Source organism: Falco biarmicus, chromosome 5 (genome assembly GCF_023638135.1).
Source record: "Falco biarmicus isolate bFalBia1 chromosome 5, bFalBia1.pri, whole genome shotgun sequence".
Taxonomy (NCBI): domain Eukaryota; kingdom Metazoa; phylum Chordata; class Aves; order Falconiformes; family Falconidae; genus Falco; species Falco biarmicus.
The window spans coordinates 16020855-16037121 of record NC_079292.1 but is presented as its reverse complement, the minus strand read 5'-3'; the positions used below and the strand labels follow the sequence as shown (position 1 = coordinate 16037121).

Sequence of the window (16267 nt, the reverse complement as noted above, 5' to 3'; positions counted from 1 at the left end):
CGTCCAACCAGCTAGCGGATTCCCTTCACCTCGGCTCCCTCCTGCCGCAGCAGCAGCTCTTTAGAGCCCCAAACTCTCTCTGCCCAAGGTGTGGGGGACGCTAGTCTATGGCGCTGCTGCTAACTGCTTCTCCGGTCACCCGATTGTGGCGGCTCCATCGAGGCAGGGTAAGAGCTGCCAGCCCAGCTTTTATCTGGTGCCCCGAGTTTGCGCACTGAAGGAGGCTCGCTCAGCCCCTGGTGGGCGTCGAATGAAACCCCAGCCGCCGCCTCCCCTCCCTCAATCAGCCATATCGCTGGAGGGGCTGAAGCCGGGCAGGGGAGGCAGGGCGGTGTGCGGGCTGAGCAGGAGCTGGGAGGGGACATGGTGGAAGGAAGAGGAGGCCGGTACAAACGGCAGAGGCTGCGTCTGCCTTGAAACACTGCGCGAGCTTTGCCAGCTCCCGCTGGTCCGGACAAAAGCAGACCGTACCTGCTCCCCAAGTGCCGTTCCCTAAAGGGGAAACTCCCTTTAGTTCTTCTAAACTAAGAGGAGCTCGTTCACTGCTCGTCTCGTTCCCGGCAGAAAAGAAACGCCTTCAGTTAGTGCTGTCCCACTCGCTTTAAGAAAAAACGCTGTCTCCCACTTGCCTTATACGAGCCCTAAAACGCCTTGGGGAAGCTTCTCAGCCTCGAGTGCCTTACTGGCAGCAGAGGTTCAGTCAAAACCTCCACGTTGCCCTGAACGGGTCTCAGGCACAGCTCCCACTCCCGTTTCTTCCCCGCCCCTCAAGTAAGGTCCTCTGCTTGTGCTAGACCCGGCGGGTCTACCCGGCTTTTTTTGCCTGCTTTGTGGCAAAAATTTATCCCTCAGGCTGAGATTCATAAAGAACAGGTATGCTGAGAGTAACGCCGGCCGCGAGGAGGAGGCCGAGGCGGCGGGGGGGGCAGCCGGGGAGGGAATTTTGGCGTGTTTGCCTCAGAGGATGCAGTTCTGAGTCAGACATCCTCCCGCCCGCGTTTGGTCCCGCAACAGCCTGGGACGGAGCCCCTGCCCCTCCCCCGCGGTCTGCGCCTCCGGGGCTGCGCATCGCCCCCGGCAGCAGCCCCAGCTGCAGCCGCCCCTCCTCCGCTGCCCTACTTCTCTCCACACCTCCTCACAGCCCCCCTGTCCAGCCCCTGCCGCAGTCTGGTGTCTCGGCCGCGCCCAGACCCGAGCCGTTCAGTGTAACGTGCAAAGCGCTGTTGCAAAATGGACACTGAGGGCTCGGCGGGCGCAGACTGCGCTCCCAGCCCGTAAGCAAAATGGCGGCTGTTTGGCTTCGCCTTGGTAACCCTGCCCCTGCCAGGCGGGGCGGGTGAGCCCCGTGCAGTGGGAGGGAGGGGAGAGCGGACGCCATTTTCCCAGAGAGAGGCAGTGACATAGAAGGGAGCGTAGGAGGCTGAAAGGAGGGAGACACGGGAGCAGCGGTGGCAGCGGGGTTTGTACATAGGTCCCAAGGCAAAGGCGCTTCCGAGCTGGTCCTTGTAGGGTTCTGCGCGCTGAGTTAGGTTTGGGGGGAGGGGGGGGGTCTTCTTTCCTTTCTTTCCCTTTTCTTTCTTTTACCAGAAGCCTGCTGAGGGTTGAGTCCTGCCTAGGGTAGGAATATCCGCAGTGGGGCTGTTGCATTGTTTTGGTTGGGATAGAGAAGGGGCTCAGCCGAGGGGTCCTGCTGCTTGGCCTGTGACCATTACAGGTGAGTCTTCGGTTATTACCAGCGTATTCTGCTGTGGGTGCTGTGGGGAGGGGGGTGGCAGAAGGGGAGTGAAATGCGACGGGAACGTCTCATTACCCTCGGTGCGAGTATAACTCCTTCCCACCCTGAAATGCGTTTAAATTCTGTTTAAGTTGTCTTGAATTTGTTTTTCCTTTTGTGGGGTTTGGTTAAAAAATGGCAGGCTGTCGCTATATCTTGTGAATATGGCGGGTTACTGTAACTGGAGGAGCTGAGGAGAATTTTTTGGCAGTTACGCCAGATTTATGCATTATGCTTGGAAAAAGAGCCAAAAGGGGCTATTATGTGACAACGTACAGTTCCTTAGACTGGTGGTTTTCAGAAGGGGTTTGTGTGTTACTGGGACTGCGTATTGAGTTTTATGAAGCTTAGGGAAATCTATTCTTTTCCTCCATCCTGTGTATTTTTGCTTTGTGGTACTAAAATGGCTCGTTATAGGCCTAATCTCTCTGCCTTCCACACCCCCGCCTCCTTTCCTCCCTCCCTGCTAATACCTCTGCTTCGTGGTGTAACCTGGACGAACGGAAAGCAGTCCTGAAGAGTTTGTGCCAATTTAAAAGGGGATCATTCTCTCCACCCCCTTTCTTGAGGGTGTAAGTAGTTATATTGGTGCATCCCTTTCTTGCTTTAGTTTCTGCAGCCAGTGTTCGTGTTCCTTGGGTGGCATATTTCATTCTCAAATAAATAAAGATCGGTGGGGTAGACCCTATTGCTGTAGACATGGGGGGGGGGAGGGAAACAAACGGTTCACTGTGTAGTACTAAATAGGGTAGAGAAACATAATATAGCTTGATTATAAAGGTCCTGTATTCCCCCATACTCAGCCATTAGGGAATGTGCGGTGGCTAAAAGCCCTGAGGTCCCTAAAACGGTACATACTGCGTGTCTTTAAAAGCAGAAGTTTTGTGCTGCATCTAGATTTAGGAATGTTTTAGTCTGTTTATTTACAGTACCTTAAAGGAATAATAACGAAACGTTTTTGTTACTCAGGGCTCAGATCAGAGAAAAGCAAGATATACCCATGGCTGTACTTGTAATGCATGATTAATTGATTATTATCACTATACTTTTAAAGTTACTTTTCAAAAAATGTGGAGCAAATTTTTTAATTTCCCTCTTTTGTCCTTTAGAGATTCTAAAAATGGCGGCCTCAGGCTGATGTTGTGGTAATCTAATCAGCTCGGGTCCTCCACACCCCATGCAGTGCGTTTGTCTGCAGCGTATTAGAGTCTTACTATGTTTAAATGAAAAGACTGTTCCCTTCAAATAACGTACAAAACATCTCTTGACTTTACTGCGATTTAAAAATGCTGTGTTCCAGCTGATTAATTTTATTGGTTATGTGTGTGAAAGGCAAGTGAACGAGACCACTCTTGTCGGGGAAAAGGGGGGTGGAAAGAGGCAACAGACTCAAGCAGCTTCTTTGAGGGGTGTGTTTAGGTTGCTGTAAGGTAATATGTATGTCGGTTTAATAATTAGGAAAACCCCCTGCGTTTGTGATGGGTACTGTACTTCTGTCCATCCTATTAACGACATAAACCCGGTAATATTTATCAAAGATCACTAAAACAGCCAAGTTCTTTGTGGAATCACATTTGTGAACATCAAGTTCACCTTCCAGGAAATACCTCTGCTGGGCATCAGGGTAGTAATTCCATGTATTTATAGTTTGAGAATGCTAAAAGAATTTAATACTTGCAGATATAATGCATGCGAATTTATAACCTGTTACTTTATTAAGATGTGGAATTTCTTCTGTCACCATGTGATCTTGGTATTACATTTTTTCTTCAATTTATTTTGTATATTGCTGTATGAATTGTATATGTGGTGATACACATACAAATACTGAGGGAAAGTGCGGTGCCTAACCTCTAATTTTTTTCCTAATTGAAATATGAACCTTTTAGTATCACCACTATAAATATGTTTGAGTGGGGGGAAGGGAGGTCACAAGGATTTATTATTTGGTAGTTGGTGTAGTGTACTCTGATACAAACTGTGGAGGCTACAGACTCTGTGGTTTAAGCAACAACAACAAAATAGTAATTTTTCACTTTTTTGTTTTTGATGCCTGTCTTTAATCTTGTCCTTGGTTTAACGAGGTATGAATTCCTGTGCTAGTATAGCTTTGGAACCTTCTGGATTTAAACAATCAAAAGTGAGGTATTGAAGTGGCAAAACTGTCTGCAATCTCTAAAGAATTTTAATTTAGGTAGCATTTAGAAGCACCAATACATGGTTTAAGGTATACCTGAAGTTGAACAATGAGATAGTAAAACATTTAGTGTGTTGTTAATGCATGCCTTTCATGTGTTTTGAGGCCAAAGGCTGAGTGATTCCAACCACCAAGTGATGCGTTAATAGTCCAGTATTGCATGCTTCCATCATACCTTCCTTATTTATATAGATTTGATATTTTTAATAAACCATGTCTTACTCTGTATATTTAAAAGTACCTGAATAAGATTCGAAAGAATGTATGTATAGGCCTTTCGGGAAATGTTTTCCTTTTGTTCTCTAGGTTTAAAGCTTCTGTTCTTGTGAGTAATTTTTTTAACGTTACGACTTAGAGGGCTACACAGTTCTGCAGTCGAACTTTATGGCCTCAGTCATGTTCTCAAGCAGGCATCTGATTCAAGATGAAAATTAAAAAAAAATTGTACACTTAACAAAAAACATAGGGTGGGTGGGTGTGAAATAAACACAAAGATTGAAATATTCAAAATTTTCAGCTTATCTTAAAGATTACAAATTTTATGCATGAAGAGTCTGGAATTTTGAGATTTTCCGGAGTTGCCCATGTATGAGTTGTAGTGAGTCATTTTGCCTTTGTGACTCAGTTTCTCCATTTATAAAAACAGATTTGTGATTTAAGGAGACAATGTTACAAAGAAAAATTTGTATTTAACTCCATTGATGTTGATATGTTGAAGTATATTCATGAAAAATGAAATGTCCCCTACAGATTAATGAACACCTCTTGATAGAGGGAAGATTTGAAATCTGAATTGCCTTTTTTTTTCTTTTTTTTCAAGAGGCATTTCTGATTTACAAACGTTGTGTTACAAATGCACTGTAATTTGTAGACTGTAGTTCTAAAACCGTTTATGTATCTTCAGGCTTTCCATATCTGAAGGAAAAAAAATCTGCTTAACTGTCACTTAGCCTTTTGGGTGAGCTTTTTTGCCATCTGGGAAATTTCGGAGGGGAAATAATACAGGCTTTTTAGACTATATCTAGGGGAAGTTTCTCTTAGCAGTAAAATTCAGATTACTTTTAGGAGTTGCATTATCTCATGTCTTTGGTAAAGTTTTAGCACACAACTCTTTATTCTGTTGGAAAGCATAAGAAATGCAGAAATGGGTGTCATACTGAAGGCTGTAGTGTCTCTCTAGTCCTGATCTCAGTTTGATTTAAGGACAGTCTTTCTTTGTGTGCATGCTAATAATTATTTTATATGTGGACTTGGGTGAGTCTATTTAAGTCCTAAGTTAAGGATTATTTGTGGGACTCAGTTAAGGAGTGGTGTACGTAATTGTGAAATTGTGGCATTGTTCTAAATAGATTAATGTAAATAAAGGCTTAATGAAAGTATTGTGCTGTTTTTGTCTAACATTCTAACAAAATTGAATGAGGGGATGTAGAGCGGAGAAGATAAAAAATATAAAAACCAATTCAGACTTCTAGAGAGATCCTAAAGAAGTCCATCTATGTTATTGGCCTAGTGACTTCCATACAAATGAGCATTTGTGAATCTCAAAAGCAAATTTTGTTGGACAGTGTTTTTGGAACAGGTACAGTGCATAAATGTTTCCACTGTGCAAACAGTAGTTTTGATTTATTGCTAAGAATGGAAGTTAAGGCATCTCTGGTTTAAAAAAAAAATTACCTTATGTATAATGTGGATTAAGGAAAAGAAGAAAGATTTTTTTTTTATTATTCCGAATTCTGGATTATTTGAAATGCTAATTGTAGTGGGTTTTTTGAATGGTGCAAGATGAATATTTCTAACTACATCAGTGTTCACATTTTCTTATTAACCAAAGAATCATACCCACAGAAGTTAACCTAATTTTTCTGAGGATTCAAAATTCTGCTGATGGTCTTCATACTACAAAGCCCCCCTGCTATAGTTGTGTTCAAAGACAAAACTGTTGTTACCTTTAAGGAATAACAAACAAGTTATTTAAAAGAAACCTTGTCAAGGTTTCATATACTTACTGGGAAGCACTGAGATTATTTTTCTTTCCTCTTACAAATCTCGATGTGGTATTAATGAAACAGCCAAGATTTTAAGCTGTGCTGTTTGTTGAAAGGTTTTAATAATGAAGGTTATCTGTAAACATTTGAGGACCGTTTTGTTGTAAAACATATATATTTTTAAAAATACTTAAGTGCTTTATTTTTTTAAATTAAAATATTTAAGAACTATGGTAAGTCACAGTGTCTGCTCAAGTTAAGATTTTTAAAAGTACAGATGAAGAATATGTTGAAATAGCACACAGTGCATCTGTGCAAGTAGGATGTGTTTGTTAGTTTTGCATATTTTATTGAAAGAGTGCTAGCTCTCCTTTCATGTGAAAGTTCTTACACTGCTTAGATGGAGATGCAGGGTTGTAAAACAGCCTCATTTACAGAACTGCTGGTCCTTTGCAAGCCTCACCTAAGTGTAGGAATGCCAAAATAGTATTGTTCCTAGTTTTAGAATTTAATTTTAAGTTAACATTTGTCAGTAGGGGTAGATAATAAAATGTCGTAGTGCAAGCTGAGGTTTAAAGAAGCTTTTAAAAATTTTATTCTCATTTGTAGTTTTGTGTATTGTTTTATGCCGTTGTAGTCTAGCTAATCATTCACCTTTATGTCTTTATCTCAAAAATAAGTTGTCATCAAGTTGAAAGACAAGATGATAAGACTAGGATTTTAATGACACTATTGTACCTTATAGTACATTTTAAGAAGGAGGACCTATAATTGGTTGCCCATTGGTTATTGTATTATTCATAGAAATTAATATCCTGTGTTCATGAAGTGAGAATTTTAAATTTATACAGAACAGCAGGTTTGAATCTTACCCTGAGGAGCTTCAAATATTTTAGTCAGTTTGGTGTTCATTACTCTCTAAGTCTCCTTACTTGACTAGGTCTAAAGATACTTTTTTCTTTAACAGTGGGTGATGCTCTTAACTTGCCTTGAGTAGTCAAAATGAGCTAACTCCTAATTGTTACGGTTGTAATGGGGCTGTGTTTAAAACTGTATCACAAGACAGATGATATTCCAAGTCTAGACAGCTAATCCTATTTTAACCATTTGTTTAAAGACAGTTTTCCAATGTTTTTAGTAGATTCTACTTAAACTGAAGGTGAAGACCTGAGAATTACAGCAATTTATTTATAACTTTTGAGGAAGGTATAGAGAGATCATACCTCTCATTTAGTTTCCAAACCTATTGTTCTATAACTGTGAAGGAAATGTGAATATATATATGTGATAAACAATACAGTAGTTATTTTACTAGTTATAAGGATAAAGTTCCTCCCTCAGATGCTTTACCAAGTGACATAGCTAATTGCTCTTTGCTTGGGGTAGAAACTCTTGATGTGAATCTTGGTCTTTAATTGCAGGGTTTTCATGAATGACTAGTGTTTTCTAAATTCTGTTCATTCTCCACTGTCTCTTTCCAATCATATCTTCTGTACTGGAAGACAAATAAAATACAAACTGCATCTTCCCGCTCCCCCCCCACCCGCGTCCACCTGCATCTGTGTGGCAGTAGTATTGAAAGTTAAAAGCTGTGTTTTGTGCTTCTATTGCTGGGCAGACCATCATTGTTTTTGTGTTTATTTTAAGATTATCTATTTCATATCTTTGTTTTTGCAATTAAGAATACATACTGAGATACCCTTGGAAAGCACAGAAGTACAGTTACAAATGCATGGAATGTAAATTTCTTAATACAAATCAGTCAATATAGTTTTGCAAGATAATTGCAATTGAAATGTTTTTTTGTTTTCTTCAAAGTAGGAAAGGTCTTTTGATACTTAAACTTCTGTACTTTTTGGCTGTCCTTGAACATGACATAGTCCCCTCCATCTGTTCCCTCACCCTTTCTTGCACTCTTCCTCCCAAAATTTTAGTAAAGAGCATTGAAATACTGCCAGGTTGTTACCAAGAAGTACAGTCCAGGTTGAACTGTGATTAAAATTATGTAAAAAAGTTCTAACTGCTAGAAAGTCTCTGTTTGAAAGGGTGCAACTTTCTGACTTGCTTTTGTTTTGATTCCTGGGCGTAAGTGTAACAATTAAGTGAATGTCTACAAACTGCTTCTACAAGTAAAAGTAGAAGCACTGCTGTACAGTTCATGTAAGTCAAATGATAAAATGGGGAACTAGGCTTTGGAATCTACCTAAGTAGAAACATAACAAAATAAAAATTTGCTTAGCTGAAATGTCAGACTTCAAATAAGTCAAAAGAATATACTTCTTATGTGGCAGGTACCTAATAATTATAGTAGAGTCCTAAGTCTTATTAAGCAGCATAGAAAAAAAAAACTATTTTATTTGATGTCATGAAGCCACCAAATGTTTAGGCAGTTGAAGGCAATACCAATGTGTATTTGTAGCCAGATGCTCCAGTTCCGCTTTTCCCCCCCAGCCAAGCCTTACTACTTCTCCAGAGGAATTTTGGGCCTTAGAATTTAGACTTTCCAGTGGCAGAAGTACCATATGACACACTGTTAAATTTAATAAAAAAATAAATAAACCCTTACAGTTGCAGACATAACTTAGAGAGTACTCTTTGTATTTTGAAATGTTTGTCAAGAATAATGACTTAAAGTAATGGGTGTGAATAATGTTTTCTTGGAGAATAATTGGTAAGTTGCATACAGGCATTTTGTGTAAATTTAACCAACAGTTATTTACCACTTTCTGATAGATGGAGAAAAAAGTTTGCAATAAAACATCTGATAGAAAAAAGTGACTTAAAGCCAAGATCTGTTTATTGGTGAATTACTTCATTTGTTTCCTTAACCTTTGAATTCCTATTTAAAGGAATTTTAGGTCTTGCAGTGATACAGTGTAACACGGTAATGCTAGGTAGCTGATGCATACTTAAAGTTACAAACAATACTGCTATCAAAAAGTAATTTTTTCTCTTTGCTCTTCTTCATTTGCTACGCCTGTATTTTAGAATTCCTTGATTCTCCAGCTGAAATAATTGGTAATTTTTGAATGGATAGGCCTTTTTGTTTGTGGTATATTTTAAGAAGTATGGCAGGTGTTCAGTAAACATAGAGACATCAAGTAATTGGCAGTTAATTTTCAGGTTTGGGGGTTGATTTCTGTAAATATAAAACCCAAAATCTGGAAATGTATTTTTCTCTATAACTCTGCTTACTGCTTCTTTGATAGATTTCTGTTCAATAAGCTAATCTTTACTCTTTCTGTAAGTGCATTTACTTTTATTTCTTTCTACCACTCATTCTTTTTCTATTCCTAGTCTCATACTTTGTCTAACTTCCACTGAGAGAAGAAAAGGAGGAGTGAAGAGAGAGAAGAGGTAAGGGGAAATCTTCCATGTTCTAACGGGATGGCATAAATATTTGAGGAAGAGAAATCGCTTTCTGTGCTTTCTATCACTTCTTCAGCAATACGCAAAAGCAGCACTCTTGGACCAGATAGTAAAGGGAAGATAGCCTATGGCCGGTGGAAACTACCTCTTCCGTGTGGCAGAAACTTGGTTGGCTGACAGACTGTTCCTAGGTTTATACTTAAAAGGGCAGCTTGCTTTCCAATGACTGGAGTTGGTGTAATGCATATAATGAGCTGTACTGAAGAACTGATACATACATGGTAGGAACTCAAGTTTTTTACACATGAATCTTGGATACCATGGAGGAGGCAGGTTTTTTTCTTCTTTGTTCCAGATCCCAAACTTGAGACCAATTCATGAAGTTTGGCTGTCATTCCAAACATGCCTGAGGTCTTTGTTGAATGTAAAGCCCCGTATTTATTGTATTGGAATGTTCATAAGTATGCTGATGAACTCCTTATTTCACCATGCTTGTTCTTACTCTATCTTGGCACTAGACTAAAAGCAAAGTAGGAGGAGGAGCCTTACCCGGTAGTAGTTTGGCTGTAATAGCACCGTTTCTTAAGTAAGTTGGTCTAATGATCACTAGGTGTCTCTCAGTACAACTGATAACTTAAAAACCAAAAATTTGATGGTTAGGAACTTGGTATCCTTGAGATTTCTGAAGCTTAATGAAAATCCAAAAGGGGATGGAAAGGGGCAGCTATGACTAGTATGCTGGGAGAAGTAGGGAGAGGAAGCGTAATGATTTAGCCATTACCTGTTGTGTGTGTAACTCCAAACCAGCTGTAACAGGTACTTTTTTTTTCTTTTTTTTTTGGCTGGTTGGCAGGGCACCTAAAAAGTAGGTGAGATCGACCTGACTACTGACAATGTGTAGGTCAGTGTGGATGGCATAGGAGGTTATTGAGGGGCTTATAAGGCCAGGACCAGTTAATACTGTGATGGGGAGGAAGATACTGCTATGAGAAGGATATAGAGAATATTAGGTCAGTGGGAATGTTTGGGCACAAACTCAAAACACTTAGGAAACCAGATTTCTTTGAGTAAGGTATTTCTTCTGTGTGATTTGCAGGAGTTAGTCATTACTGAGTCCTAATTTGTGTATTATATTTGAGTATGCCTACTCTGTCTTATTTTACCTATTACCTTTTTTTGTCTTGGCACAAATTTGAAGTAGACTGCTAACTTACCTGTTAGGTTACCATAGAGAGCCTCAAACAGTAGCCAAGGTCTGAATTTGGACTCATAGTTTATGTTTCTAAGCCTGCATACTTACACCACTGCAGTTGCAGTATGAACATTTGGAAGTTGGATATCCCTCCTAATCACTTAGCAAAATCTATACCATGGTGCAGCATGCTGGGGGAAACAGAGAAGGAACTTCCTTGTGGGTAAGATTAGTCATTTATTCATGTATTCTGCTTCTAGGTCTGATTAAGGATGTGTTATCTCCTTAGAAACAGCCAGTAATACATAAATACTCAGATTATTTTGATACATGTTTTTATGCCGCATGTGTATGCTACATACATTTACTCCGGATTTGTGTGTAGATACATACATATATGCATATACACACATGTGTGTGCACAGAGTAGTACACTATTGGAAGGATATCTAGAGTATATCATTAAAATGTCAGTTTGTATCCCTAGTTCTCCAGATAACCTAACTGTTGTATAGAGAAGATGAGAGTGGTTAGAGCAGTAGTGGAAAGCAAAAGTTTACCAAAACACATAGGGTTTTTTTTTAGTAAGATCTTATTAGTGTTTTCTTCTCCCTGTAAACCCCCTCCTCCAATTAAAACCAAATTTTTTAAAAAAAGTAAAAAAAAGAAAATAGTAGGCAGGGAAGCCAAGTAGGAAAGCTCAGTTTGTTGGCTCTACGGTAGGTCAGGACAGCAGTTTTCACACTGGATTTGTGGACTATAACACACAGCATTTTTACTTAGAAGTTTCTCCTGTATAATAGTACCAGAGCATAGGTGTTACCAACTTCTCTTAGGTATGCTCTTGTGGATTTCTTTGTGGGAACGGTGTTTCCCATGACCACAAGTTAAAATTGTTGGCCTGTAAATCTGAAGGAAGGCATGACAAGAATTGCTTTTGTTAACGATTGCAAAATGTGTATACACATATGATGTAATCGGGGGGGGGGGGGGAGAAGAATGTTTAGATTGATTGCATGCTCAGTAAATGGCAATTTATGCATAAAGATGTTTTTAAGCATTTGTCCTCTAAATTCTATTTCTCCTTTTTTCCAATGTATGTAGTAGACTTGGTGTGTTTCAATTTTAAGATACATAGCTGTGTTCCTGCATGCTGTATTGAGTACCAGCACTTCAAACATGCTTTTATGCACTTCCCCTTATAAAGAAAGCATTTTTAAAGGGGAAGGAAGGCATCAGCACACCTTGTAGACTGTTCTTCCTGGTGTGGTAAGGAAATTGGATGGAATGCTACCTGTTGGTCATCTGTATTACCTGAGATGACTTGTATAATACAACAACTAATGCCAAGTTCAGCAGGAATCAGCAGAGGTCTGAAAGCAGTAGTATGATCTTGGAAGTCTTTGCATCTTGCCTGAAAGACCCTGTTGAGATGTGAGACTCTAGTTACTAACTTCAGAATGATCCTGTGGAGCTGACAGGGACCCACAGTAGCATGAATTTTCTATTGGGAGCAAACAGAAGCTGGGGTTTGGTTTGAGCTTAGTGCTGTGTGAGTACAGATAGATTGCTGTTACATTCAAATTGAAGTTACAACGAGATTAGCATGATGTGCTGGTTGAACTGAAAGGTCTTGCTTGACTCAAGACTGTCATGTGACTGGTTTTTGTATTTTACGTCTTAATCATTTTTATCTGTAAATCTGATGACTCTTCTCTATCATTCCTCTTCCTTGCTCCACGCACAAGTGGAAAATTGCCTGTACAGATCACTTTCTTTCAGCAGTTTCATCTGTTTTGTTCCAGCAAGCTTCAAGTTAATTCCCTTGGATTTGTACACATCCGTTAAAAATGAATCATTATGTGTACTGTGTGTATTCTGATACTTAAATATTGCTCCAGGAAATTGTTACTAATTTTTTTCTTTTATTTAAAGGATGTGAGGCAGTGGGTTAATCAGTACTCTTACTTTAGCAAAAGAGAGCTGCTTCTGTACTTTTGCTCAGGGGAAATAAGCTCTGCTTAAACATGGGTTGAACTGCCTGTTTCTCCATAAGTTGGGAAACACAGGCTGTAACTTTTCAGATGTTCAAGAGTGCTAATTATTCTCAGGTGTTTCAGTTACTCAGTTTACTAAATATGGGTAAATTATCACTTTCACCTTTTACATATTTTGTGGTATATTTAAAGTTACATTTTTTTTTCTATTAAGGAAAGACAGTTGGCATTTGTACATAGGTTAGAAGGTTTGATTAATTTTTTTACCTCATATGTATTTTGTATGTAGACTTTGTGAAGATGCAGAGCAAGCACACTATAGAGATGGTAATTTGGTTAATGTGATTAATCCTTCTGCAGTGACATTAGCAAAGGACTTTGAGGTAAAGTTGCATGCATCAGTATAAAATCTAAATAATTTTTTAATCATAAACCAGCACTGTTTCCTCTCATTAAACACACAGAATTACAGGCTAATCTAATTATAATTAGATTTTTCTTTCTTAAATTTTTGCTCTGGGAGGGCCTGGTAATCCTCTCTGCAGAGGCATTCTGTGATGAAAGCCCCAAGTCTTGAAACATCTAAACTATGTAACTACTTTCCCCCCTGCTCCCCCCCCCCCCTCCTCACGTTGTAATTGTCAGTGGGTGGTGACCAATGGAGGCAATTGCTAGATAAAAAATACTGAAGAACTTCAGGTGTATACTGAGGTAATAAACAGGAACAAAAATACTATTTTTTTTAATACTTAGTGATGTGAGAAACTTGAACTGATTTAGCGATCAGCTTACTAAAATTAGTGTAGTGTTTTGTTTATGTGGAACATTCTTAGATTCGAGCTAGGAAATAATTCAGTTGTAAGCTTAATTCATGATTTCACTGAGGTCCCTCTGTAAATCGGAAAACAAGTGTTGTATTGCACGTAGTTTGAATTCTGTTCCTTTTTGTAGTGGATTTTTCCCCCCCCCCGACTTCTAAATACTTTTTGTCTTTAGTACCTATCACATGACAACAGAATCTGGAAATTGATTTATAGGGAAGGAAAGACAAGGAGCAGTGACACTGTGTGAAAGGCTGTCAGATGTACTAAGAATACTAACAACAGATTTCATTGATTCCCCCCCCCCCCCCCCCCCCCCAGCCCTTTGGTTTTTTAGCATTAGGGATAAATGTGGATTAAAAAAAAACCAACCCAAGCCAAACAAAATCCCACCACCTTGTTACAGTAAGTATGTCATATTATCATATTAATTTCTTTTCAGGATTTCTTTTATGATTAAGGCAAAAAATTTGTTACTGGTGCTGCCACCATCTCTTATCTTTGATTTTTGTGAAAAGTTTTTTATCTGTGCACCCAGATAAGAGCTTTAGTATTCTTACACATATAGCATAGGTTGTAGCAGGATACTTAATCCTATTTAATATTCCCTCTCCTTTCTTGAAAAAGATTAAACGTCTTGCAGAGGTGAGCTACCAGTATAGCACGTAACTATGTGAGTTGTACCTTTCCCAGTACAGCAAGTGCTGTTCGGTTTCTTCTCGTTTGAAAAACATACTTCATGATTAATAAAAGTAAAGGTAAGTTGCAGTTCTCTGATCAGATTTAGATCCTTACTTTCTGTTTGAATCTAAGTACTGGGATCCCAGTTTCTGAATCTGTAAAAGAAAAGGCAAGTAAAATTAGTTAAATGCTTTTTTAAAAAAATACTTTCCTACCTGAGAAAAAAGTCGAAAGATGCAAAATATTACATGGAAAATGCCGTGGAAGAATTTATCTGGACTCTTGACACTTAGAGGATGATTGATAGCTGGGGTTATGAAATCTTGTTGGAGTCATCTGAACAGTTTGGCTAGACTTCAAGTTCTTATTTTTCAAGTGTAGTTTCTGTCTGGGTGATCTGTCATCTCCTTGTTTTCTGAAACTGTTCTGTATAGCTTTTGATGGTCTTAGAAGAAGCAGGTGGAAGGAGAGAAAAAAAGACATGCTGATAAAGTAGACTTGGGTGTTCTTTTTTGCCAGCATTTGATCATAGCAACTGGATTTAGTTTTGAATGTTTGGACCCTGTAGGATTAGGTTAAAAAATACAGATTTAGTTTAAGATTACCCATTTACCTTCTGATTTAAGAGTTGAGCCCTCTATATATTTTTTATTTCCTTCCTCTGTGTACCAGTGAAAAAGTTTTTAATTCTGCTGTCAAAATTTGATCTTACAAGGATGACAGAAAGGAAATGTAGTCTTTGTTAGACCACAGAATAATGTTGTGTAAGTGGAATACCTCAGGAATAATATGCAAGTTATTTTCTGTTGTTTAGTGCTTAAGTGATGTCATTTGTATGGAGTCACACAAATGAGTAATTTGCAATGTATTGTGCTCTTATACTTCTGCTAGAGCATGATTAATTTAAAAAAATGATTGTGGTATCATAAAATGGATGATGAGAAGTATGGTGAAGCTTCAAATATTGTAGACTTGATATGGCTATTAAGTCAAAAAGCTCCTATGTATTTTCTAGAGGGAAAAAAACACTGCCAGAGAAAATGTAAACCAATGTGACTGAATGGTAGAAGTGTGGTAAGTTTCTTGCAGGAGGTTGATTTCGTGCAAGATAAATGCTTTAACCAGGTTGAACAAGAAGTGTTTTTGTTTTTTAAGATGAAAATTACATTATTAAGGCAAGATAAGCTTTTTTTAACTGCACCTAAATAAAAGCAAAAATTCTTCAAATAAGGAATGTGTTTTAATATGGAAAGCTGGGCTGGTAGGGTGATAATGCAGAAAATCTTACGGATCTTAAGGAATGGCCAAAATTTTGTCAAAGCTTACAGTGTCTTATCACTGAAAGAATAGTGGGCCCTAACAAAATGGGAGGTCCTCTGATGCCGAGATTAAGCTACAGTACGTGAGCAACTTTGCCCAATAAAGAGTTGATCGTTGAACGCTGGAGGACAGTTTTTACGTAGTGCCTTTTAACTATATGACTTTGAAATTAACCAGAGAAACCAGCATGATCTTGCTGACTTTCGAATTATCATAGTGCTTGAAGACAGACTTTCTTAAATATTAAATTGTGTATAATCTGCTTGGATTGTAGGAAGACAACTTCTCAGCACCCTTCCTTCCAGTCCTTCTGGCCAGTTATTTAAAGGAAGTGCACCTATGAAAACAGTTTCTTAGAAGGCCACGGGTGACAGGTTGTCAGAGGCCTGAAATAGATGGGTACTTGCAGAGATTGGGAAGTACCATATTATGATAGCAGATAGTATTTTATGACTCATCTAAAATACCAAGCTTCAAAGGATAAGCAGTCACTTTTTAAGATGGAGAAGGAAGAAAGTTCTCCAGGGTTACGTTATTTTCTGTTCCGAACTTTCAAATTTTTGTAGTATAATCCAATAAATGACAATATTTTAGTGTGTCATGGCAATACTTCTGGTTCTGACATGACAGAAGATAATTATTTTCCTTCATCCCAGGTCTGACATCACTGTGTGTTCGTCATTGGATGGCCTATAAGGTCACAGTTCTGTTAATAAGTGAGCATAGTGTAATGACTTTATCCTGCGTCTCCCCCTACCCCTATTCTGCCCTATTGCAAGAATTGGTTGAGGGTGGCTACTCAAATAGTGAGCTGTGTTTGTTTGAAATAACTTGTCTGTGTAGGTATTGCGAGCTGGTGACTGCCTACATTCTTCCATACTTAACTATAGGCAGAGGAAAAGCATTCGAGGGTTTTGTGCATGTGTGTGTT

The 16267-nt window shown here is 39.0% G+C and overlaps 1 protein-coding gene across 1 annotated transcript in view; it reads left to right on the top strand.

Annotated features, from left to right (window-relative positions):
* Nucleotides 1–1359: 1359 nt before the first annotated feature.
* KMT2E (lysine methyltransferase 2E (inactive)) overlaps nt 1360–16267 on the top strand; it is a 62360-nt gene continuing 47452 nt past the window's right edge. The window contains 1 exon segment of the mRNA XM_056339529.1: nt 1360–1714. The gene's annotated coding sequence lies outside the window, so the exon portion shown is untranslated.